Raw genomic sequence first — 26,614 nt, 5'->3', positions numbered from 1 at the left:
ACTCCCAAGGATTCTCAGAGTTAAATAATCTTAGTTAAACCATTGGTTTCCAATTGCTTTGTAACTATAGGCTTGTAACACAGAATGAGATGAGCATCCTCCAGAACCAGACTCTCCCACTCTTATCACTTAATCCTGCCCCAAAGCTCCTTCCTTGGATGTTGAATTTCCTGAAGTGTTTGACTTTGTTTGCCAACAGTTTGGGGGAAGGAAAAGAAATTACAACAATCAGTGTCCTGGGATCTCATCAATTTCAGATTTTCTATCCTAAGCTTATACTCAACTATCTACCATAGTTGAAGAATCAAGTAACATCCTGAGGTTGGAAGTATGAACAAAAACTGGCCTGTGAGACAAAAATACAGTTAAGTGATTTAAAAAAAAATTTTTTAGTGGGCTGGGTTGTGACTCGGCGGTAGAGCGCTCACCTAGCAGGTGCAAGGCCCTGGGTTTGATCCTTAGTACCACATACAAATAAATAAAGGTATTGTGTCTATCTACAACTAAAAATATTTATTTTTAATATTTATCTTTATTTGTAATTAGACACAATACCTTTATTTTATTTATTTATTTGTATGTGGTGCTGAGGATCGAACCCAGGGCCTCACACCTGCTAGGCGAGCACTCTACTGCTGAGCCACAATCTCAGCCCCAGGTGATGTTTTTTTAAAGGACTAAATCCTTTATGTTAAGTAGGCAAAACTCAAATTTATTCAATCAACAAATTACGTGCCAAGATACAGTCAGTGTCATTTTAGACACAGTCCTGACCTTGAAGCATATAACTTCATAGTTTAGTCTAGACATTGTCAAGTCATCACTCAAATATGGTTACCAAGTACCTCTGAAGGAAATCTACATAGTACTATGAGAACAGATGCCTAGGAAACCTGAATCACTTTTGTGGAGCTTTCTGATTTCCAGAGACCTAGGAAGACTCCACTGCCTCCAAGTTATTCTACTACCTATGGGCTTTGCTTTACATTACTCAGTTAATCTTTCATCTTTTAATTCCAACTTTTTTAAAAAATATTTTTGAGTTGTTGATGGACTTTATTTTATTTATTTGTACATGGTGCTGAGAATCGAACCGGGTGCCTCACGCATGCTAAGGAAGTGCACTACCACTGAGCCACAACCCCAGCCCCAAGTTCCAACTTTTGATGACTGATCAAATACAAATTTCCCAAGAAGAGTAAGGATGAGAGAAAGCTTATCTGTGCCTGTGGAACACCTTTAAAATGCCTGGTTAAGGTAGAGAGCTTGCCTAGTATGTGAGAGACACTAAGTTTGATTCTCAGTACCACATATAAATAAATGAATGAAATAAAGGTCCATCAACATAGAAAAAAAAGTGCCTGGTTAAGAGTTAATTGTCTTCTGAGGGATCTAACCAACCACTTCAAAACTTCGTGGCTTAAGACAACAAGCATTTATATTATTTCTCACGATTCTGTGTTGGCTGGGTGCTTTTTCCAGCTAAAGCTGGATAATCTGTAATGGCTTCTTTCACATGTCTGGATCCTAGGTCAGCAGACTGGGGTGGTTAAGGCTCTGTCAAAGTGGTCTAATCCCCTGGAAGGCTACCCAGACTTGTTCATATGGTAGCAAAAGTTTTCCCAAAAGCAAGAGAGGTCACACTCCAATGCAGAGCATTTTAAAGCACTTTTCAAGCCTATTTCTATCACATTTGCTAATGTCCCATTGACTAATGCAAGTCACATGGCTAAGCCCAATTTTAAGGGGTGAGAGATAGATGCCATCTCTTAACAGGAAGAACTATGAAATACTGTGGCAAATTTTTTAATCCACATGAAACACCCCTGAATCATCTGAAACTCAGACTGGTGAAATTTCCTGGGGTCTTAAATTCTGGTACTACAAATATCCCCAGAGAAGTGTCAAAATGGTTTAGAGCTGGACAGCCTCATCAATTGTTTAGTTGTCCAAAGGGTCTACTTTGGAGTAATCAAGAGATATCTAGATGAGAAGTTCTGATGCTTGTTAAGTAGTCTATTTGGTTACTTCTTAGCTATCCTTGAAGAATGAAACTGGCTTCTCATTCCATGAGATTCACTGTAAATAATGGTTGTGATTCCTATCTGACTTGGCCTGGCCAGAAGCCTAGCTGAAGCTTTCAGTACATTCAGAAAAAATGGCTCAAAAAACACTTGGGCTCTCTGTTTCTGCTACATTCACTTTTCTGGAGAACTCATCTAGTTTTGAGGTTTGGGATGCCAAGACTTTGGTAATGACATGTGTACCCAAGAACCTACCAGACATTTCCCTGTCTCAAACTTAACATGTCCAAACTGGAACTTTATTCTGCCCCACATATGTTTTGGCCCTAGCCTTGCCAGAAACTTAGGTGTTATTCTTAATTTCTTGATTTTTCTTTTTTAAATCTCCACACCTAATCCAGTAGAAAGTCCTATGGTTCTACTTTCAAATAGATTTTAAATCTATCTACTCTTCTCCATTTCCATTGCCATGACTTTGGTTCAAGGCACCATTGTGTTTCCCTAGAGTGCTATCACAGTTTCTCTATATACACACTTACTGATGATGACTTGGTTCTTCTCCCCTGTAGTCCATTCTCTACACAACATAAACCTCTTAAGAATTAAAAAAAAAAAAAAAAAAAAAAAGAATGAACGGGAGCTGGGGTTGTGGCTCAGTGGTAGAGTGCTTGCCTAGCATGGGTGAGGCACTGGGTTTGATCCTCAGCACTACATAAAAAAAAAATAAAGGCATTGTGTCCACCTGCAACTAAAAAAATTTTTTAAAAATGAATGAACAGCTCAGTAAAACTGAGATTTATGTTCATAGAACACATTAAAATAACTCAGAAGTAGCCATTAGTATTACTATTTATTTATTGCCCTCTGGGAGTGAACCCAGGAGCACTCGACCATTGAGCTACCTCCCCAACTCCTCCACCTTTCGTATTTGCTTTTCAGACAGGGACTGGTAAAGTTGTCCAGGCTGGCCTCAAATTTGCAATCCTCCTACCTTAGCTTCCCAAGTAGCTCAGATTATAGGTGTATAGGTGTGTACCATTGTGCCTAGCTTCCATTATCACTACTAATAATTTTCATTTTTTTTTTTTGGTACCTGGGATTAAACCCAGGGTCGCTTAACAACTGAGTCACATCCTCAGCTCTTTTTTTACATTTCATTTTGAGACAACTTGCTGAGTTGCTTAGGGCCTCACTAAGTTGCTGAGGCTGACTTTGAACTTGTGATTCTCCTGCCTCAGCCTCCCGAGCTGCTGGGATCACAGGTTTGGGCCACTATGCCCAGCTAATAATATATATATTTTTTAATTGATTCTCTTTCTAGCCCTGAGTTTTCCCCTAACTTGCTATAGGATCTCAGGTAAATCATTTCCTATTATAGCCCAGCTATCCCCCACCACCCTCCAGCCCCCATCTTCAGGAATTAGCAATCTCTTCTTTTGTAGTATCACTATTCTGTCACCCAAACCAGGGGCTTTTAGTGAAGACTATCAATAAGGGGACCATGTGTTCAAGCAAAGCTAATCAAAATTCTTCCCTAAGATTTTTATATAAAAAAAAAAACCTGGAGCTATTCTCTTCCATTTTGAATGGCAAATAAATACGTGAGGACATGCACTCTAAAACTCTGATGGACTGTCCTCAACTCACGTACAAATGTTAGTCTATACTAAGAGACAAGGCCATTACACAGAGACATAGATATAAGGTGAGAAAGAGTGAGGCCTCTGGTTCTTTGGCTCCTGATCCTGACTATTTTAATAATGGGGATTTAACACAGGGTGCTTTACTATTGAGTTACATCCCCAGGCCTTTTTTTATTTTGAGACAGGGTCTTACCAAGTTGTTGAGGGCTCCACTAATTTGCTGAGGTTGGCCTCAAATTTGTAATCCTCTCATCTCAGGCTCCCAAATCACTGGTATTACAGACATACATCACCATGCCTGGCTAATCCTGGTTTTTTGAGACTCAGCCAGTCACCTTTTGATTCTGTTAGACAGCTCAATTTATCTTTCTAATAAAGATCCACTTAGCTCTGAACATTAGAGTTAGGTTCTTATCACTTGAAACCAAAAATATATTGTCTCTTCTTTGGTTCTCAGTTTACTTTTCATATAATCTTCCAAGTTCAAAGTGTAGAAATTCTAATTTTTTTAAATGAGGTCTTTCAGGAAATCCCTTTATCATGGACTTTCTGACGAAGACTGTAAAATCTGGGGCTAGAGTTGTAGCTCCGTAGTAGAGTTCTTGCCTAGAATATGTGAGATACTGGGTTTGATCCTCAGCACCATATAAAAATAAATAAAATAAAGGTATTGTGCCTATCTACAACTAAAAAAAAAATTTAAAAAGTATAATCTGGAAAAGAAACATACTGTCTCCATGGTTCTTTCTTCTTGTACCTAGATGCAGGGGAAAGAGGGATTTCTCAAGATTAGAAGCAGTTCTCCATGGACAGACTGATGACAGCACAGGCAAAGTTCCTGTGACTAAAGGTCACTAGTCCACACAGAGACTGGTTTTCCAAGCTCTCAAGAGCTAATCAAAACAGCTAACACCATTGCCACTCCTTCCTCCACAACTGTTCCTATTCCTTAGCCATCTTAATGACACCATCATCTTGAGTCCACTACTGACTGGACTGGGTTGTGTGGCATACGCTTTTGCATATTTGTCTTCTAATAGCAAATACCTAAATTAGAAATCTCTGGGAGACTTGAATAAAATACTTCCCTTTGCTTCGTACAAAATCATGTCAGAAATGCTAATGGAGAGCAAAGTAAATCAGCCAGTCTCTGAGGAAGATGATTAGGAATCTAGTCTCCCTTTAGATTCTAATTCATCTCTTCCTGGTTTAGCAATGCATAAAGCTAAAAGGTTGTACATCTTGCTTAAGTTGCTCCATCTCTGGGCTTCAGGAGCTAAGACCAGATGGTATTTGTGGGCCCTCTTGGCGCAAATGCTCTTTGATTCTATGCCCGTTTTCTGTAAGAACTGTAAGTGGAAAACAGGATTTTGGCAGGAATCCTTTTTTTTTTTAACGAAAGCCTCCTTTCTTCTTGGGTACAATGAAAACAGCCAATGCTGTGTGACCCCCATCACCAATCAGCCAGGCTTATGACCCTGGTATCTGAGACTGCCAGAAAGCATTGCAGCACTTAAGTGCATCTAGATGATCCATGTGCTGTGGGTTCCTCAAGGGTAACAAAAGGAAGAGCAAAAATAAGAATCTCTGAGTAGACTTGTTAAGAATGGAGCACAGTCTCATGTGTTTGAGAAAAGACCAGGCAGCTGTGTTTAAGAACGAGAAATGCATTCCAATTCAAGAAGGACTAAATTTATCAAGCAACAAGTGCTTGTGAAGCAGAGCAAAATCTTTCTGAGGACAAACCCACCATACAACTGGAAGCCTGGAAACGAAAGTGCAGAGAGAATTGCACAAGGTAAATGATCTTCAAATCCCTGTAAACATTATGCCACAGAATAGGATCTGAGAAGGTAGTATAGTACAGTAGTTAAGCACACAGGGCTTACATTCTGACATCCAGGTTTAATTCTTGGTTCTTCTTCACTAACTAGTTTTGTGACTTTGGGCAGATTACTCTTGGAACTTCAGTTATAGCATATGTAAGTGGAAAAATAATATCTATCTTGTAAGATTGTTGAAAGGATTCAATGAAAGAATGCATGTAAAGCCCTTAGGTCAATAACTGGCACACTATATAGCAGGCTGTAAATGTGTAGTGTTGACTGTTGTACTACACAAAATCATCCCAATCAGGCAGTGACAGGGAGGCAAATCTAATCCAAGATCTTTGTAATGGCACTGAAAACCAGAGACTGGAGAGAGCCAGTGTAAACATCCTGAGCAAAGGGACAATGGAAGGGAGTTATTAGCAGGAGATTGAACCTGGACTTAGTGATCAGGGTAGAAGACTCCAATTAGGAACAAGAGAAGTTCAGGAAAAAGGCCTTCAATTGCTCTTTTTCATGACCTTTTTGGACTGCTTACAGTATGGCCTGCCACCACACACTTTACAAAATAGTACTACTTATACTTTGTTTTTCCTCTAGCAGCTATTTTCAGGAATGAAGAATAGTCCAAAATGAGGGTTTCAAGTATTCTAGAATATTTTTTAGAAGTTCCCTCCAGCACTCAAAATTCCAAGATTCCAGGGATCTGGATCTGGGTTTTGACTCTGCAATATAATAACTGGGTCTTGGACAAACATATTTTCATCCATAAGATGAAATTAAACAACCTTGCCTGCTTCACAAAATAGTTACAAGAATCAAACAAAAATGCATTTTAGAAACTGAAACTTGTGGACTTACGATAAATGAGGGGTGAGACATTGTTGGGTGTTGGGGGTGGATGGCATTCAGCCTGGAATTCAACTGAGCATAATCCTCTCATCACCATTTCCAAGGATTCCCTCCTCCAAAAATCTCCTAGGAACTGAACCTCACCTAAAATTATCAAGGCCAACATACTTTGATATTGGTGGCTTCAGAAAAACTTTTGGAGGCTAAAAGTAGCCAAGAAAACTCATGCTGTGGATTAGATGAACAGAGCTGTGAACTGAAATGGAGTTGGCGCCTAAGAGAAAGGTGCAGAGAGGAGGGTCCATATAAATTTTGATTAGAATAGCATAAAAAACATTAATTATGTGTTCAGTACTTTACAATTCCCAAAGCACTTTCTCATCTAGGCCCTGTTAATCTTTGATTCCCTGTAATGCAGGTTTTATTAATCCCAATGTTTTTTAAAAAAATATTTTCTTAGTTGTTGATAGACCTTTATTTTATTTATTTATTTATATTGGTATTAAGAATCAAACCCAGTGCCTTACACATGCCAGGTAAGTGCATTACCACTGAGCTCCAGCCCCAGCCCAGTATTTCCAGTATTTAAACAAGGAAAACTAAGACCTGCATCAGTGAAGCACCAAGACTACATAAAGAATGGCTTGGTTTGTCTCAGAACAGGGTAGTCTGCCCCCACGTGTGGGTAGCCCTAATTCTGAACCCTGCATATGGTAGGGAAAGGCAGGAGGCTGGAGGAGGGCAGCTGAAGAAAAAACCTAAGCATCAGTTATGTATACATCTGGTTTCCTCTCTGCTTATGGAAGAGAAGGAAGGAGAGGAAAACTACTCCTCTTTCAGTCCCCCACACCCACAACAAAATTAATTCTTGGAGAAAGTTGAGAAGCAGGGCTTTCCTTATATCAAGAGCTAAAGGCACAGAGACATGTTATCTTATCCAGTCTGCATACTACCTTCAATTCCCCCAACTGCTCTTTCTAATTTATTCAACCAGGGAACAATCTGGTTTCATGCCAACTTAGAAAATGTACCATAACAGGCTGGGCAGAATTCCTCAGGAGGAGCAATTAGTAAAAGTTAGAGTCATTCCTCTATATGACTGAGGAGAAAGAAATAATAACCCTTACATCTCATACCATCAGATTCTAGCTAAGCAGATGTTTTCATGCCTTTTTTTCCTACCTATGTTCTGTATGCTGACAGCTATTTTTAGAAACATTTATAATATGAAATGTTATATAGTAGTATTGAGTTTGTACAAATATAAAGGATAATGGATATATAGTGGTATAACAGTAGCAAAGGGAGGATCCCATTTGTAAATATCTATGTTTAGTATCTCTTTGTTCTGTGTTGATGTGTTTTCTTAGTACAAACTGTATCCTTACAATAGTTAAAGTTCATTTGAACTATCCTCTTAGCTTTTTGTCACTGTGACCAAAATACCTGACATAAACAACTTAGAGAAGGAAAGATTTATTTATTTATTTTTAAAAATTTTTAAAATATATTTTTTAGTTGTAGATGGACACAATATCTTTATTTTTATTTATTTAATATGATGCTGAGGATCAAACCCAGGGCCTCACGCTTGTGAGGCAAGTGCTTTACCACTGAGCCACAACCCCAGCCTGAGAAGAAAAGATTTATTTTAGCTCACAATTCAGAGGTTTCAGTCCATGATCAGGGGGCTCCATTGCTTTGGGCCTGAAGTGAGACAATATCATGGCGGAAGGGCATGGTGAAGGAAAGCTACTCAGTATGTTGCCATCAGGAAGAAGAGAAAAAGGGCCCAGTAACACCCTTTCAGGGCATGCTACCCAGTGACCTATTCCTCCAACCATGTCCTACCTCCTAGTTTCTACCAACTTCCAGTAATTTATTCAGCTATCAATAGATTAATGCACTGATGGGGCAGCCCCTGCATGAGCCAAACTTTTCCCAGAAGCCTACCTCTGAGCATTGCTACATTGGGGACCCAGCCTTCAACATGTGAGACTTTGGGGTGCATTTCAGATCAAACAATAATAACAAGTAACATTTATAGAGCGACTCTTTCCTGAATTTGTGCTAAGAACTTTGGGAGGAGACTCTAGCCTTTGAGACCTTAAAAAGGAATTGTGAAAATAGGTCCAGTACAAATACAAAAAAAAAGTCATAGTGCAATGCAGAGGTTCATGATAGACTCAGAAAAGGGGGAGGTCATTGTGAATTCCAACAGTTGGGGAAGGTGTCATGGTGGAGGACAGTCTAGTGCTACATGAGCTCAGGGAGAGCCAGTCCAGGTGCTGGTTATGCCTTTGTGCTGGTGATGCAAAGAATAATAAGGAGCATTGCATGCTTCCTAGCATTGTATTAACTCCCAACAACCGCTGAGCTGGAAAATGGTGAATCCCTGAGAAAATGAAACAAAATGCAGACAGAATTGGCAGCTCCAAGAAGGGGCACAACCTACTTCCTACCCTGGCCCCTTACACCTTGCAAGTTTAACAAGTTTATGCAGGCAGCAGAGTCAGTCAGTCCTACATCCACCCTTACCACGTTGTGTTGGGAAACCCTATTTATTTTCTTTTACCTGGTTGACTCCTACCCACTATGAAGACTTTGATGGGCCTAGAAGAACAGAGCAGAGAAGAATGTCAAGATACTGCATTTAGTCATACTTCTTTCAATTACAAGGAACATAAATCCATTTAAAAATTATGAGAAGAAAAGAAGAAGGGGGTCATGATGGGAGGGGAATTTGTTAGTGTTTGCCACTATAAAGTCCAAGGGGTATATCTGGCTTCAGATATAGCTTAACCAAATAATTAAATTATATTATCATGATTCTCTGTCAATTTTACTCTCTTCCGGATTGTTCCAGTTTTCCCAACCAATAAAACCATCTGGATAGGGAGAGAATACCTCTGCTTTGATAGTTTTGGCAAAAGTCTTGGGTCATGTATATAATTCTCTTAGATAAATCATGCTGCTAAGAGATGAGGTGGTCTGGATGGCCAAGCTTAATTCCTGTGCCCGTCTCTGGAGTAACAGAGTAGGGTCAGTTGTATCCAAACTACTTGAACTGCAAATAGGAGATGGAGGGTTGACCCAAGGGAAAAGGGGGAGATCATTGTGAATTCCAACAGCTGAGGAAGGTGTCATGGTAGAGGACGGACTAGGGTGATGTTTCCAGGGGAGAAGGAAAAATATGAGGAGATACAGAATGAGATCATTCCACAAGATATATTTTAAAAACTGGATAAAGGGCTGGAGTTGTATCTCAGTGGTAGAGCACTTGCCTTCCAAGTGTGAGGCACTGGGTTCAATCCTAGCACTACATAAAAACAAATAAAGCCATTGAGTCCATTATTATGACAAATTAAAATTATGACAACTTAAAAGAAAAAAAATATATATATGTGTATGTGTATGTGTGTGTGTGTGTGTGTGTGTGTGTGTGTGTGTAAAACTGGATAGAGAAAACAAGAATGTATTGTATACCCAAGATGTAGGAGTGGAAGGAAGAAGATGGGCCGGAATGGAGGCGGGGGCTGACCAGAGGCAGCCAGCTGAGTGCAGATCAGGCAAGGTTGTGATTGAACAGGTTGTGTCCTGCCAGGAGGGGCACAGGTGGATAAATGGCGTTGAAATCCAGCTTAGGGTCCAAGTACAAAAAAAAAAAAAGAGCCTTTATCCTGGTATATGCAGATACTTCCTTCCACTAAAAGAAAAGATTCTTTGGTGTAATTCACATAAAGATGCTGTCTGCTCAGTAAATCATAGGAGAAAGACAGCATACATCCAGAGGGGCGTCTGTCTCCAACTTGCACAAAGATGCTATCATGAATTGAATTACATCCCCTCCCAAAAGATAAACTTAAGTCCTAAAGCCGGGGATCTGTAACTGCAGTCTTATTTGGAAATAGGGTTGTTGCAGATGTAACCCAATTAAGATAAGGCCATCCTGAATTAGGGTAAACCCTAAATCCAATGATTGCACACACACATACACTAAGGATGGATACACACACATACACTAAGGATGGCACAATGCCTTCATTTTTATTTATTTTTATGTGGTGCTAAGGATCGAACTCAGGGCCTCACACATGCTAGGCAAGTGCTTTACCACTGAGCCACAACTTCAGTGCATGATTGCTGTTTTTATAAGAGGAAGAAAAGGGGGACTGGGGATATAGCTCAGTTGGTAGAGTGCTTGCCTTGCATGCACAAGGCCCTGGGTTCAATCCCCAGCACCACCATCACCACCCCCCAAAAAAAGAAAAAGAAAAAGAAAAAAGAAATTTGGACTAGGATTGTGGTTCAGCAGTGGAGCACTCACCTAGCATGTACGAGGCCCTGGGTTCGATCCTCAGCACCCATTAAAATAAAGGTATTGCATCCAACTACAACTAAAAATTAAATATTAAAATAAAGGAAAGGAAAGGAAGACTGAGACACAGGGAAGAAGGCCATGTGATGATGGAAGCAGAGACTAGAGTAATACAGCTGTTAACCAAGGAATGCAAAACATTGCTGGCAATTCCAGAAGCGAGGAGATAGCCATGGAACAGATTCTTCCACAGAGTCTCCAGATGGAGCCAGCCCTACTGACACCTTAATCTTGGACTCACAGCTTCCAGAACTACAAGAAAATAAGTTTCTTTCATTTTAAGCCATCCAGTCTGTGGTACTTTATTATATAATATCTGTGGTACAGATATTATAAGGGCAGCAGTAACTAGGAGAGTAAGATCCCCATGTCCTGTGGAAGACACAGAAGTCCCTAAGAAAACAACAAGTAAAGAGTATTTTCAAACTATACTAGTTCATAAAGTGAGGGCTGCCAATAAAATGAGGGACAACCTCTTTTTTGAGAAGAGAACTAGGACATACTTAAGTCTCTATGTAATTTGTACTCCTCTGTCTCCCAAGCTCATAGCCTCCTGTGTTTCCTTTGCCACAGGACTTACTGTGTCAGAATGAAATTTTCTGGTTACAGTGGAGTAGATTGTCCAATGATGCAGAATACATTCTTTTTTTTCCTGTGAAGTAAACATTTTCTTTCCTGTTAAATAAGCCAAGCAAGCAAAGGCCAATGTGCCTAAAGGGCTTGGGGACCTACATAAACAAAGAAAATGAACTCCAATAGTTGCATTAACAACATGCAGAGTTATGGAAGTATGTTGACGTAAACCAAAGTGGCTCTGAATAGAGGCCGGTGGCAGAGAAGGGCAACAAGTCTCTGGATATCACTTCTTTAGTGTAACTTGACTCTATCACATCTCCTTACCTTAACTCATTTTCTTCATTGCATTCATCATCCTAAAATTATTTTGCTTTAAAAGTTTAATGTTAGGCAGGAGTGGTGATGCATGCCTGTAATCCCAGAGACTTGGGGGGTTAAGGTAGGAGGATCACAAGTTTGAGATTAGCCTGGACAACTTAATGAGTCTCTATTTGGAAATAGAGTTGCTGTTTGAATCTACAAGGTGTGAGTGGCTCGTGATTTTGTGCCCAGCCAGACTGCGGCAGTGAGGATCGAACCCAGTGCCTCACACATGCTAGGCAAGCTTTTTGCCACTGAGCTACAGCCCCAGCCCCTCTTTTTTAAATTTTAGATGGATTTTTATTTATTTATTTTTATGTGGTGCTGAAGATTGAACCCAGGGCCTCACATGTGCTAGGCAAGCATTCTACCACTGAGCTGTAGCCCCAAACCCTTCTTGAGTGAATAAAATTGCCAAGAAAAAAATAAAAAAAGAGGGCTGGTAGAGTGCTTGCATTGCATGCACAAGGCCCTGGGTTCTAATCCCCAGAACCACACACACACACAAAAGAGAGAGAGAGAGAGAGAGAGAGAGAGAGAGAGAGAGAGAGAGAGAGAAAAGAAAGAAAGAAAGGAAAAAGGAAAGAGATGGAACCAATGGAGTAGCTCAGGGATCAAAACAGATATTGAAGGAAAATTATGGTTTGAGATCTTTGAGGCAGTGATGGTGGAATTTGCATCTATTCTGGCCTCTTTTTTTTTTTTTTTTTTTTTTAAAGAGAGAGTGTGTGAGAGAGAGAGAGAGAGTGAGAGAGAGAGAGAGAGAGAGAGAGAGAGAGAGAGAGAGAATTTTTTTTTAATATTTATTTTTTAGTTCTCGGCGGACACAACATCTTTGTTGGTATGTGGTGCTGAGGATCGAACCCGGGCCGCACGCATGCCAGGCGAGCGCGCTACCGCTTGAGCCACATCCCCAGCCCTATTCTGGCCTCTTATGGGCAGACCTATGTTTAGGGAAATATTGCTGATGACCAATTTACAAAGCAATAAGAGCAAAGTAATTCTTGATTTGCAGCACTGGGATGGGGTATTGTCTTCCTTCATATACTGAAGTACCTCTGAAACCTGCACTGGGGTTCATACTAGTAGCAAGAACACAGATTTTTGTTGGAGACCCTACCCTCATCACACGCCCAGGACACATACAGGGCCACTCATTCCAGCATGCATAAGAGAAACAGAAGAGGATCTCTTTCAACTGTTCCTGTTTCAGCCCCCTCTGGCTTTAGCGGCTACATTGTGTTATGGGAGGCTGTGAAGACATCTTTGAAGAAACAAAGTGTCACATGACCCAGCCAGTTATGTTTGTTTCTGCCATACCAAGAGGTGAACTCCTGAAGGTCAGGGAAGGGTATATTATTTTTCTGTCAATTCCCAGATTCTCCACAGGTTCTGGCATATTGAGGGTGTTGAATAAAGAGAACTGAATGTTCATTCTGAACAAAAGGGATGATCTTTGAACACGGCAGCTGTTGACATCTTAGACATTTTAGCTGAAGAGTGGTGGTGATGATAGCATTTTGGAAGGACGTTGAGAGGATAGAGAGATCACAATCAAGGTGGTTCTGGAGGAGGCTGCGAAAGAAATGGTTTGGTCAAGTAGTTATGAGCTTAAAGCCCTTTGTGGTCTTATTTAAATCCTTGCCTAAAACCTCTGAAATCTGATTAATTTGAAGAATACTTTTCCCTGTTTTTCTTCAGGGGTAAGTTGGCAGCAGTACCAAGAGTCCTATCGCTCACTTATGGGGAGCTGCTTTTCCAAGTTCCCAGCTTCTGCAAGAGCTGCCTGAGATGTAATCATGTCCATGTAATGGGAAGCCTTTACTACTTCCTTCATGTTATTCCTCTGCCTTTCTTAGTGGATATACAAGATGACTGTTGGTTTTTTTTTGTTGTTGTTTTGTTTTTTGGTACTAGGGATTGAGTCCAAGAATGCTTAACCCACTGAGCCATATCCCCAACCCTTTTTATTTTTAATTTTGAGATAGGGTCTTACTAGGTTGCTTACAGCCTCACTGTAAGTTGCTGAGGCTGGCTTCAAACCTATAATCCTCCTGCCTCAGATCACAATCATGCACCACTGTGCCCGGCTAAGATGACTTTGAATCAGCTGTTATCTAAATCAAATATTTGCATTATCTCTGTATCACTTAAAAACTGAATCTAAAAGAACAGTAGTTAAAAATAATAGTACTTATTTTTCAACATTGAGGTGTATATATCTATTTTTTCATTATATATAAAGTTTTATATTGAAAATTAAAACCCCACAAAGCAACTACAAAAAAAGCGAATACCAAAAAAATAGAGATATTAAACAACATTCTATCAAATCATAATGGAATAAAATTAGAAATCAATGATAACATAAAAAATAGAACTATTCCAATACCTGGAGACTAAATAATATGCCATTGAATGACCAATGGATAGCAGATGAAATAAAAAAAAATACTTAGAAGTAAATGAGAATACCAATACAACATATCAAAATCTCTGGGGCATTATGAAGACAGTGCTAAGAGGAAAGTTCATTGCATTGAGCTCATTCATTAAAATAATAGAAAGTCAATGAATAAATGACACATTACATCTCAAAGCCCTAGAAAAAGAACAAATCAACCCTAAAAGCAGTACAAAAAGGAAATAATTAAAATCAAAGCTGAAATCAATGAAATTGAAACAAAAGAAACAATTCAAAAGAAAGAAAGAAAACTCAAATTACTAAAATTCATAATGAAAAAGGAAAAATCATAATAGATACTACTGAAATATAGAAGATAATTAGAAACTATTTTGAAAATTTATACTCCAATAAGAGAAAAATCTCAAAGACATCAACAAATTTCTAGAAACATATACCCATACTGAATCAGGAGGACATATACAATTTAAACAATTTCAAACAATAAAACAGAAGATGCCATCAAAAACCTACCAACTAAAAAAAGAATGGACTCTCAGCTGAGTTCTATAAGACCTTCAAAGAAGAATTAACATCAATACTCCTAAAATTATTCCATGATATGGAAAAGGAGGGAACCCTTCCAAACTCATTCTATGAGGCTAGCATCACCCTGATACCAAAACTAAACAAAGTCACATCAAGGAAAGAAAACTTCAGACCAATATCCCTGAAGAACACAGATGTAAAAATTCTCAGTGAAATTCTGGAAAATTGCATACAAAAATATATTTAAAAAAATAGTGCACAACTATCAAGTGGGGTTCAGTTCCATGTATGCAATGTTGGTTCAACTTACAGAAATCAATAAATGTAATTCATCACATCAATAGGCTTAAAGACAAGAATAATATGATCATCTCAATAGATACAGAAAAAGAATTTGACAAAATACAGTACCCCTTCATGTTCAAGATACTAGAAAAACTAGAGATAGTAGGTATATACCTCAACATTGTAAAAGTTATCTATACTATACCCAAAGGCCAACATCATTCTAAATGGAGAAAAATTGAAAGCATTCCCTCTAAAAACTGGAACAAGACAGGGATGCCTCTATCACCACTTTAATTCAACATAGTCCTAGAAACTCTAGCTAGTGCAATTAGATGAAAGAAATTAAAGGGATACAAAAAGGGAAAGAAGAACTCAAACTATCACTATTTGCTGATGACATGATTCTATATTCAGAGGCTCCAAAAAATTCTACCAGAAAACTTATAGAACTAATAAATGAATTCAGCAAAGTAGCAGGATATAATAAAATCAACACCCATAAATCAAATGCATCCCTATGCATCAGTGATGAATTCAATGAAAAAGAAATTAGGAAAACTACCCCATTCAAAATAGCCTAAAACAAAAACAACAACAACAACAACAACAAAAAAAACCCTTGGGTATCAAAAGAGGGGAAAGACCTCTACAATGAAAACTACAAAACACTAAAGAAAGAAATTGAAGATTTTTTTTTTTTTTAGAGAGAGAGAGAGAGAGAGAGAGAGAGAGAGAGAGAGAGAGAGAATTTTAATATTTACTTATTTTTTTTCGTTTTTGGTAGATACAACATCTTTGTATGTGGTGCTGAGGATTGAACCCGGGCCGCACGCATGCCAGGCGAGCACGCTACTGCTTGAGCCACATCCCCAGCCCTGAAGAAGATCTTAGAAGATGAAAAAATCTCCCATGCTCTTGGATAGCTAGAATTAATATTGTCCAAATGGCCATATTACCAAAGGTATTATACTGATTTAATGCAATTCCTATTAAAATTCAAATGTTATTCTTCATAGAAATAGAGAAAGCAATCATGAAATTCATTTGAAAAAATTAGAGACCCAGACTAGCCAAAGCAATCCTTAGCAAGAAAAGTAAAGCAGGAGGCATCACAATGCCAGAACTTAAACTATACTACAGAGCTATAGTAACAAAAACAGCATGGTATTGGTACCAAAACAGACACATAGACTGATAGTACAGAATAGAAGACACACAGACAAATCCATAAATACAATTATCTCATATTAGACAAAGGTGCCAAAAACACACACTGGAGAAAAGATAGCCTCTTCAACAAATGGTGCTGGGAAAACTAGAAATCCAAATGTAACAAAATGAAATTAAACCTCTATATCTCACTGTGCACAAAACAACTCAAAGTGAATCAGAGACTTAGGCACTAGAACAGAGACCATGCACCTAATAGAGTAAAAAGTAAGTCCAAATCTTTACCATGTTGGCTTAGGAACTGATTTCCTTAACAAGACTACTAAAGCACAAGAAGTAAAATGAAGAATCAATAAATTGAGGATTCAAACTAAAAAACTTCTTCCCAGCAAAGGAAACAATAACATGAAGAGAGAGCCTAAAGAATGGGAGAAAAATCTTTACCATATGCACCTCAGCTACAGCACTAATCTCTACAATATATAAAGAACTCAAAAAACTCAACACACACACACAAAACAACAACAACAACAAATAACCCAGTATATAAATAGGCTAAGGAACTGAACAGACACTTCCCAGAAGAAGAAATATGATTGATCAACAAATATATGAAAAAAACATTCAAAATCTCTAGCAATTAGAGAAATGCAAATCAAAACTACTCTTAAGATTTCATCTCACTCCAGACAGAATGGCAATTATCAAAAATACAAGCAACAATAAGTGTTAGCAAGGATATGGGGGAAAAGGTACACTCATACATTACTCGTGGGACTGCAAATTGGTGCAACCATTATGGAAAGCAGTATGGTGATTCCTCAGAAAACTCAGAATGGAAACACCATTTGATCCAGCTATCCCACTCCTCAATTTATACCCAAATGACTTAAAATCTGCATATGATGGTGACACTACCACATCAATGTTTATAGCAGCTCAACTTACAATAGCCAAACTAATTAAATTAGGCTCCCTTTCAAGCCTAGAGTAATAAGACCTCTTATTAGCCTCAGGCTAATATCTTATTCGGTGTTCTTACCATACCCTGCTGGCACCCTTGTAAATAGTTTTTTTTAATAAACTCTCCTCAAATTATCCTAATTTGACTGTACCATCTGTTTCCTGCCAGGACCCTGACTGATAAAAAATTGCTTAGTATTTCACAGAAACTGTGGTAAAACTTATAAAGAAATGCAAGGGAATCATTGAAATGGAAAGTTGTGCCACAGTTGTTTACAATGAATCAAAATGCATTCTGCTGTCATATATACCTTATTAAAATAAATAAATTAATTAAAAATTCAAGGAAATTATTAACACAAAATTCAGAATAGGTGTTATCTCTGTGGGAGAGGAAAACATGATATAAAAATTACATGGGAACTCATTATGTTCTGGTAATATTCTATTTCATAAGCAAGGCTGTTTGTAGATTTATGTTTGCTTTATGATTATTCTTTGTGATTATTTTTAATATGGCCCCCATATGTTGTACACAATCTTCTGTATGATATTTTTACAATAAAAATTAGCATAAATATAATAAACAATGACTAGAGGACTGGGAATGTAGCTCAGTGGTAGAGCACTTGTCTACCATGTATGAGGTCCAGGGTTCCATCACCAGCACAGCAAAACAAACAAACAAAAAGCAGAAAACTAAAAACAAAAAAACTCCCAACAGAAGGTAAAGTTGTGAAAGCAGAGATTTTTGTCATTTCTTTGCTAGAACAATGCTGACATATAGTAAGTACTCAATAAGTATGTGATGAACCTTCACTGAAACAACATCTGACTTTGGCCTAGGACCTCCAAATCTCTATATAGAGTTGAGGAGGCTTCATTTATATCTTTTTTTCCCCTTTCTTTTAAAGACTAAATCCTGCCGCACAAGCCAAAAAGAGCTTCCTTTATTCTTTCTTCCTTGTTAGAAGCTCCACAGATTCTGCCTATTTCCCTCTCTTTTTGGTGTTTGTTACTGTACACTACTTGTTACTCTGCCACCCCTCCTCTTCATGCACATCCCAATCTGACTATGGTATTGGGTACACTCTCTCTTCATCTTCTTCTTGCTTAGACAGCAAGCTCAAAGGGTCCTTTTGTTTAAAAGATTTTTATTGCCTATGTTTTTGGAGAAACAAAAAAGAATTTAAAAAAATAGAAATAGTTATAAATGTCTTGATTCCCAGACTGTAGTTTGACTTCCTTGTAGGTAGTAAGTTTCAATTTTGGGTTTGGCCATTGTAACTTCTAAATCTGGGCTGGTCCTTGAAGAAGGATGTTGGTGGAATGACAGTAAATACTTGTTTCTCTGAGGACCTCCAGAAAGGGTTGTTTCTCATTCCAGGAATGATTGATTTGGAGCTTTATACTACTTGACTCAGACTCTCTTTCCCAGGGTTTTTTCTTTTAACATCTGACAGTGTATAATGGGATAGTTTTAAAAGCAGGCAGATCAGCATAAGAAAAATAAAACTATACATCTAAATTGTTTCCCACAGAATACTAGTCCTATGGAATATGCACTGCTCCAAAAAAGGGTAGGAAGTTTTATGTCAAAACAACTTTGGGAAATTGTTGTTGTATACTGCATTATATTGGAGAATCAAAATGTATGTTAGCAAATTATTTTTTTAAATATTTATTTTTTTAGTTGTAGTTGGACACAATACACTTATTTTATTTATTCATTTATTTTTATGTGGTGCTGAGGATCGAACCCAGGGCCTCGTACATGCGAGGTGAGCACTCTACCGCTGAGCCACAACCCCAGCCCCTGTTAGCAAATTTAAAACCCTGAGAATCAGATTTATTTTGTTTTAACCCTAAGTTTCTCAAGTTTATTTGACCATTAAACCTATTTTCTGTATATGTATTAAAACTTTGCTAAAGTTGCACTGAACACACTTTCAGGAAATTTTACTTTTATTAGAAAAGTAGAATAGGTAACCAGGGATATATTTCACAGTAGAGAGTGTACTCAGCATCTGCAAAGATGTAGGTTTGGTCCCTGGCACTAAAAATTAAATAATAAGTAAATAAATACATACAAAGTAGAATAAAGTCTGTATTAATCTGCTAGGTCCACCACCACAAAATATCACAGACTTTGTGTGTTAAGCGACAGAGTTAATTTTATCACAGTTCTGGAAGCTGGAAGTCAAAGATCGAGGTGTCAGCAGGTTTGGTTTTCCCTTAGGCCTTTCTCCTAAGCTGCAGATGGCTACCTTCTTGCTGAGTCCTCACATGATCTTTTATCTGACACTTGCCTTCTTGGTGTTTCTGTCTCTTATAGGGACACCAGTTATATTGAATTAGGGCTTCATTTTTATGCCTCCTTTACCTTAATTATAGTCTTATATATCTTCAGATATAGTTACTTTGAGGGTTAGTACGTTAACATATGAAGAGGGAGGCACAATTCTGTCCATTATAGGGTCACACATACCTTTATTCTTTCCCTTTTGCTTCATACTTACACAATTCATCACAATAAGGTAGGGAAAACATATTCACCAGATCTTAGTGTTTCTTATGTGGGGCAAGAAAATCAAGAATATGGTGCAGCTTCCCATGATTCAATTATACATGAATGGAGTACTTACTCAGTAGAAATCATTTTGCTAAGCAATTCTAGAGGTTACAAAGGTTTTGGGACAAAGACTAGGTCCAGCTTTCATAAAGTTAGGAGCTTACCCAGGACTATCAGTAAAACCTGTTTTCTCTACCTTCATACTTCCCCCCATTCTTTAACAGAAAATCTGGGTCAAAACCTTCAGACTATTATTAGTTTTTAGTCCAAAAATTACATGGGATCCTTAGTGATTTTTTTAAAAAAATTTTTTAATGGTAGGTAGACACATTTATTTTATCTTATTTATTTATTTTCATGTGATGCTGAGGATCAAACCCAGTACCTCACATGTGCTAGGCAAGTGCTCTACCACTGAGCCACAACCCCAATCTGGCTCCTTAGTTTTATGGTCAATAGAGACTCATAATATGAGTCTTTAGAATCAGAATCATAAGTTTTTTGATTTTGACCCCCTTGGTTACTAACATATGATGACATAATCTGGAGAAATCAACATGGAAAGACCTTTTTATCTTTTTAATTTTTTTAGTTGTCAGTGGACCTTTATTTTATTTATTTATATGTGGTGTTGAGAATGAACCCAGTGCCTCACCCATGCTAGGTAAGCACTCTACCACTGAGCCACAACCCCAGCCCGACAGACATTATTTTTCATGACCATCATTCCATTTAATCTTTTTTTAAAAATATTTTTTGTTGTTGTTGGACCTTTGTTTTATTTATTTATTTTTTATGTGGTGCTGAGGATCAAACCCAGGACCTCACACATGCTAGGCAAGCACTCTACCACTAAGCTACAGCCCCAGCCCTCCATTTAATCCTAAAGTGGCCCTTTAAGAAAGCACAGATGTACAAGCAAGGGACAACGGAGTTGCTTTTCCCACAATGAGGAAGAAAGAAAGGTACAACTGAGAAAGCCAAGAATGGTTTCTAAGGACATGCATGTGATGGGGCAAGGGGGGGTTAAGCTTGAGCTAATTTTGATGAATGGGTACTATTTTACAGATGCACAAACTGAAATCCCGAAAGAGAAAATGACTTATTTAAGATCACTCAGCTAGCCAGGTGCACTGGCACGGGCCTATAATCCCAGTGGCTCAGGAGGCTGAGACAGGAGGATCCCAAGTTCAAAGCCAGCCATTGATGGGGAGTATTTGAACCTAAAAAGAAAGCAGTTCACTCTGAGAAACTAGCCAAGTTGAGGAAGTGGAAATTAGCAGGCTGTCTGGCATATGAGCAGTGAAAAAACATCCAATAAGTACGGACCATTTTGCACATTGGTCCTGCAGTAGATCATGAGAGACTGAAACTTTACACTAACTGGGGTTAATTCATGGGAAGTACAAAAGGTTCAGACACAAATTCAAGGACAGGGTTGCAGTGTAAAACCAATTTCAATTAAAAAGTTGATTTGTTAAGAACCTAGTTCAGCATTCCTCAAAATGTGGGCCTATGAATCTGGTTTTGTTTTGTTTTTATTGCAAACTATCTTCCTTGATGTTTGTTAAGACCTCTGAAGTTTGAGACCTATTCCTTGACCAGTGATGTGGTGGGAGGCAGGCTCAGAGTAATGCTTTGAGCACTAGGTGTTACACACTTTGTTAATAGGAAAACAACAACAACAACAACAACAACAAACAATGCATGGTGGCTCCAGAGTGACTCCCTCATTTTCAACATTACCTAGATAACATTTTTTAAGCCTTGCCTAGGGCCAGCCAGTTTTATCATTTAGTTCTCAAAATATGTATATGTCTATGAAATAAATTCAATTATCCTCATTTTATACATGAGGAAATTGAGGCACATTGATAATATCTTAACTATGTCTCACAGCATTAAAGCCAATATTTGAATCCAGCTATTCTGACTATAGCTTCCAATTTATTGCAATTGCTTAATGTTAGTTCATTCATTTAAAAATATTTGCCATGTACCTTGTGTGCACTAGGATTTATGAATAAATGAAAAAGTAATTAATAAAAAAGTAGAGTAATTTTCTAATCTACATGACAGCAAGAAAGGTAATTGAGATGAAACTCAGGGAATCGTTTCCTAGAAGTACTGAGTCATTCATTCAACAAATATTACTGAGTTCTTAGTGTGTGCTACATATGATGATAGTAACTGAGGATAAGGATATGAATTTGGACTAGTGGAGCTTAGCAGAATAGAAAGACAAATAACCAATAACTCAAACACCATAGTTAAAAACACATCATAGGGGGGGCTGGAGATGTGGCTCAGCGGTAGCGCGCTCGCCTGGCATGCGTGCGGCCCGGGTTCGATCCTCAGCACCACATACCAACAAAGATGTTGTGTCTGCCGAGAACTAAAAAATAAATATTAAAAATTCTCTCTCTCTCTCTCTCTCTCTCTCCTCTCTCACTCTCTCTTTAAAAAAAAAAAAAAAAAAAAAAAACACATCATAGGGGCTGGAGTTGTAGCTCAGTGGTAGAGCACTTGCAAGAATGAGGCACTGGATTCAATCCTCAGCACCACATAAAAATAATAAATAAATAAAGATTTTTTTTTTAAAATACCATAGCAAGGAGTAGTGGCACATGCCTATAATCTCAGTGGCTCGGGAGGCTGAGGCAGTAGGATCTCGAGTTCAAAGCCAGCCTCAGCAACTTAACGAGGCCCTAAACAACTTAGCAAGCAAGACCCTGTCTCAAAATAAAATATTAAAAAGGTTGGGAATGTAGTTCAGTGGTTAAGTGCCCCTGGGTTCAATCCCTGGTACCTCTTCAAAAAAATATACCACAAAAATAGCCAAATAACACAGGCACACAAAGGAGGGGAAGGGCTGGTTTGTTCTCAGGGCAAGTTGTTAGTCACTGATGATAGCATTTTGGAGCTAACATACCTAAATTCCAACAGGTGCTCCCATGTCTCTCTGGGTTTATTTATTTATAAATATTCATTAAGCACCTTTATTAAAAATCTTATTTATTAAGATCTACTACATGCCAGATTAAGTAATATGTGAAAGGATCTTGTTTAATTCTTAAAGAAACTCAGTGGAATAGGCATTATTAATCCTATTTTTACAGATGCAGGAACTGAAATCCAAAAAGAGAAAATGATTTATTTAAGATTACTCAGCTAGCCAGGTATACTGGCACAGGCCTATAATCCCAGTGGCTCTGGAGGCTGAGACAGGAGGATCCCAAGTTCAAAGCCAGCCTCAGCAATGGCTAGGTGCTAAGAAACTCAGTGAGATCCTGTCTTTAAATAAAAAAATACAAAGTAGGGCTGGGGATGTGGCTCAGCACTCAATCCCCGTTACAAAAAAAAAAAAAAAAATCACTCAGCTAACATAACATGAGCCTGGTCCATCTAATTCCAAAATCTATGTTTATAACCAGTGAATTTTAATGCCTCTTTTTAAAATTTTTTAAATTTATAGTTGGACACAATACCTTTATTTTATTTATTTATTTTTATGTGGTGCTAAGGATTGAACCCAGGGCCTAGAATGTGCTAGGCAAGCACTCTACCACTGAGCCACAACCCCAGTCCTCATTGCCTCTTGATCCCAATTGAAACTTTAAATTACACTGGGTTTAGCAACAACTGGTCTTAAATTCCTTCATTTTTCTCTATTCCATTGTTATTGCTGCAACTTACAACATCAACTCTTACCTCACCAGAGGGCATAGTGGTCAAGAAAATACACTCTAGAAACAGACTATGTCTGTTCTAGCTCAGTTTTTCACAAACTATATGACTTTAGGAAAATTATCCAATCTCTCTGTATCACAGATTCCTCATCTGTAAAGGAAGGATACTTCATAGGGCTGCTGTGAGCATTAAATATACATAAACTCAGAGTGTGGGAGACCAACCTTGCATGTGACTGAGTCACACTCCCCAGCTGGGTGCTAAGGCACTCAGTCACAGAAATGTGGCAGAGCTTTCCCCACCCTTCTTGGGTTTGAGGGAAGGTGTCTCTTGCATGGGTGTGGAGCTACGCTTACCTGTTCCTTTGTAATATAACCCCTTGCCCTGTTTAGGATAGAATCTTCCATGGAAGTGCCTTGTGTGTGTCCCCTTCACTTACTGTGCCCTTGTGTGTGGCCTACCCAGATATCAGTCAACCTGCTGAGAGTAGACATCATGAAGACAGACTCAGCCCCCTGAAACCTGACCCCTTGCCTCATTTGAATAGCTTCTCCTCAATAAAAGGGGTCAGCGCCTGCTTTCTCTCTCTCTTCCTGTGGACTTTTAAGGTCAGAGGAGCTGTCACAGCGACCCCAAAGAAAAAAGGTCTCTTGTGTAATTCTTTGGCGCAGCCCAGTTATCCCAGTTTACCTGGAGTGACCCCTGAGCCTTTTAGTCGTGAGATCAGAAACCCAGCATAGGAGAGTGCCTAGAACATAATAAATGTTAACCATCACATAATTACTGGTTTCTTTCTGCAGCCATTGGAGTCTTGGTAAGAAATAGATGGCACACACAAACTAGATAATTTGAGGAGTGTTCAATAAAGGAACCATTCACAAGGCATATGCACAGTTTAGGGAGACCAACAAGGGAGGCAAAGTTTTAAAAGTCCTAGCAAAGTTGGAATCATTACTACCCATACAGTTGAAGGGCAGGGGAGGGAATGATTATAAGGATTGGAAGATGGCAGTTGTATGGAAGGTGCTGACTGCTAATAGCTGTGACCTTTGGTGGTGGCAGGTATCTTCACACAATGACTCAACAGAGAGGTAGATGAGGAATAAATGTTTGGACCTCTCCTTCCCCCTAATCTCTGATCTGCTGCTCTGTCCTAATACTGGATCCAACCAACAGTTAGAGGGGCAAGGAAACCTGTTGGGAATGCACACATTTCAAACTTCTGGGACACAGAGCAGATAGATGATGGAGAAAGCATCTGGAGAGGTGAACAGAAAATATCCTGCATACCTTCTGCCCAGACTTGCCTTCCTCCCTTCTCTATCTTGCAGCTATAATGATCTTTCTAAAGCATGAAACAATTTTTTTTCTTGCCATACCTTGTTGCCTTTTGGTGGGTCTCCATTGCTCTCCGAATAAAATATATACTCCTTATTATAAAATACATGGCTTAATGATTTTTCTCCAGGTTTAATTCTTTTTTTTTAGTTGTAAATGGACATACAATATCTTTATTTTTATGTGGCACTGAGGATAGAACCCATTGCCTCACACATTAGAGGCAAGCACTTTACCACTGTGCTACAGCCCAAGCCCTCCAGCTTTAATTCTTGCCATTCACCCTCTCAACCTTTCTAGTCAAGCCATATATAATTACTTTCAAACCTGTGATAACATTGTTTTCTGTTTGACCTTCTTCATGTCCTGGAACTCTGTCTAGAATGATCTTTCCATTCTCCCTCACTTGAGCATGAAGTGTATTTATGTGTAGAAATGAAGGAATTTGTCTTATGCACTTAGATTTGGGAATGATCTAAGCTCATTTCTGTAGCAATGCTTTCAGGAGCCCTGAAAATAGTGGCATTTTGAAGCTGATGTTTGGTACTGCCATCTTCTTTTAAGTAGATTTTTGTGATTTTCATGAGGTTCTAATTATAATAGTACATAGCGTACAGGAGCATGCCTGAAAGTAATGAGAGTTGAGTTTTTAATGAGCTTACAAAATATACCTTCAAAGTGATCCTTTGAGAACAACTGAAACTTAATCTAGATACTTTACATCCTGGGATGCTAAGACAGACTTCCAGGAGTGATATTTGTATGGGGACCTCATGGGCTTCTTGGGAGAAATTCTTATTATGCCTTTGGGAGAGAGAATTGGGCTCTGAGAGACAGGAAATCAGTCACATAAGCAGAGTGTAGACAAAAGCTGCCTTTGGTCTCTGGGCTGAAGAATGAGAAGAAAGCTAAATATATTAAAGGATTTCTTTTATAACTATATAGTCATCTTCTATGTGCTAAATCCAAATCTTTTTCCCAGGGGGAAGTGAAATTCACATTATTGATGTCTATTGAGTGTTCTTTGGGCTGTTACTCTCTTTTTTATAATCAATTTTTAGTTTTAGGTGGACACAATATCTTTATTTTACTTTTATGTAGTGCTGAAGATCAAACCCAGTGCCTCACACGTGCTGGGGGAATGCACCACTTGAGCCACAACCCCAGTCCTACTATTCTCTTTTTGAAAACAAAAAAGCAAACAACAAGAAATGACTCAGAGGATCATGAGTGGTGGCTTAAAGGGAAATAGGTTTTGTTCTGGCAAAACCCATGGACTCTGAGAGACTACTTCTTTGCTCCCTGAAATCTGAAGATTCCATATGAAAAATGACTTCTTTTTCTCCCTGAAATCTGAAGATTCCTGTTAAATAAGACATCCACTCCTATGTCTCTAGCTCCGCCTTGTGGTTTAACAAGAAATCACGTCTGTCATCATCAGGTCAATTAAAGATAACCATCTGGAACCTTTGTACTTGCACTCTATAAAAGAGTGCACAGTTCTTGAACGTATACTTGGGGTCAGACTCTAGAATAATTGCTCTTAGAGTATAATGGCATTTAATGCTCACAACAACTCTATGAAGAATGTGTTTTATAAATGAGAAAATCAAGATTAAGAGTTTCTAAGGACTTAGAACTTGTCCAAGATCACACAAGCAACAGTAAAGATTTGAACCCAACCCCTACTATGCCTTTTTAATTTTTTTTTACATCTGTGTGCTTACATACTCATGCACACTCCTATCAGGATTTTGTCTTCCTTTGCCACACACTTGTACATCCATCATTTTATTTAAGCCTTATAACTTTATTAAGCAAGAATTTATATCCATTTTTAGAAGCAGCTAAGGCTTAAAGAAATTACATTATTTCCTCTAGATCATATGACTCACAAGTAGTGAGGTTAACCCATGTCTCCTGACACTATTATAATATGCAACTTCTCAAGCTGATATGGGATCACCCTTGACAGTTT

At 38.4% G+C, this 26,614-nt stretch overlaps 1 long non-coding RNA gene and 1 other non-coding gene across 2 annotated transcripts in view; one reads left to right on the top strand and one right to left on the bottom strand.

Moving 5' to 3' along the window:
• Nucleotides 1–26,614, bottom strand: part of LOC113178070 (uncharacterized) — a 99,992-nt gene that overhangs the window by 61,840 nt on the left and 11,538 nt on the right. The window lies entirely within an intron of this gene.
• On the top strand, nucleotides 10,523–10,595 carry Trnaa-ugc (transfer RNA alanine (anticodon UGC)). Its single transcript has one exon. It is a non-coding gene; the product is annotated as a tRNA-Ala (tRNA).

The sequence above is a fragment of the Urocitellus parryii genome, chromosome 11, assembly GCF_045843805.1.
Source record: "Urocitellus parryii isolate mUroPar1 chromosome 11, mUroPar1.hap1, whole genome shotgun sequence".
NCBI classification, from domain to species: domain Eukaryota; kingdom Metazoa; phylum Chordata; class Mammalia; order Rodentia; family Sciuridae; genus Urocitellus; species Urocitellus parryii.
The sequence above is the reverse complement of the archived record's forward strand: the minus strand, read 5'-3'. Positions and strand labels throughout refer to the sequence as shown.